Source organism: Engraulis encrasicolus, chromosome 23, assembly GCF_034702125.1.
Source record: "Engraulis encrasicolus isolate BLACKSEA-1 chromosome 23, IST_EnEncr_1.0, whole genome shotgun sequence".
NCBI classification, from domain to species: domain Eukaryota; kingdom Metazoa; phylum Chordata; class Actinopteri; order Clupeiformes; family Engraulidae; genus Engraulis; species Engraulis encrasicolus.
The window spans coordinates 17,640,041-17,641,288 of NC_085879.1; positions in this window are offsets into that span (position 1 = coordinate 17,640,041).

The window sequence follows — 1,248 nt, forward strand, 5'->3', positions numbered from 1 at the left end:
GTGTATGGGATATGCTGTCCTCTGAACAATTGGTTACATCCAACGGACTCATTCAAACAGAGGTGTACGAAAGCATCCTATGGTGAACTTTTCTAAAGTTTATCACCGACTTACAAAGTAGGACCAATTATACCCTATAAAGGAATGTTAAATTTGAGATGGTGAATTAACACAATTCACAATTCAATTCTGACTGAATGGAATTAATCATCAAATTTGCCAAATATGCTATAGAGCAGTGGTTCCCAACCTATGGGTCGGGACCCACCTTATGGGTCGCCAAAGATCCACAGGGGGTCGCGGAGCCCTCTTGATTTTAAGGGGTTTCATTTTAAATATATATATAGCCCATGTTGAATAAAAGGCAAAGCATTTAACTAATAAATGCATAGAAGCAACAAATTGTAAGTGCTACATTAAACATTTATTCTATATTTGACCAAAGACGAATTGAGGAATAAAATAACTAAAATTAGTTTTCGCAGGAAACAGAGGGCATCTTGTGACTCCGTCTCGTGCGGGCGCTCGCGTGGTTGGGTCACCAAAGCTTTCAATAGTAAAAACATGGGTCCCTTAAGAAAAAGGTTGGGAACCACTGCTCTAGAGTATAGTGTTAAATGTGGGAGTCCATGTGCACTTACAGTAGTGAGCAGAGTTTAGAGAGTTTTTTTAAAGAGTGATAACGGAGAAGAAGGTATATATGGTGAACCCTAATACTCATATTTCACAACTACCTCCCAAGTTAGTAAAACCTAACATTAACTCTCAGCTTGACACTTTTTGTTAATCAATAGCCTACCCAGAATTCTCTGCCTTTTGGAAAGGTCTCATTTTGGTGGAGTGAGAACTTTTTTTGCATTTTATGTAACCAATAGCTTAATCTGTGCCATTTTGAAAGCACACCACAAGTGTGTGTAAATAAAAAAACAGCCTTCTTCTTTAGAGCTTGTTTGGTCCTCTCTGACGATTGAATTGGCACAATTTAGTGTGCGCATCTAGAATGCTAAGCAGTAGGCTGGTTTGGGTGTGGGAATGGAGTGCTGTGGGTGTTTTGGGTTTGGGGTGTTTAGGTGGGGTTGAGAGGGTGTTAGTGCTCCTGTCCAACAAGATTGACAATCCTGTGGGGCGATGTGCACTGTGCGGCAAGGAGGCGGTTGATGACAGGAGGGGGGAGGAGGGGGGTGATGTGTGTGGTGTGGTGTAGGGGGTAGCGGCACGGATGGAGGGAAAGAGAGAGAGAGGAGGAGG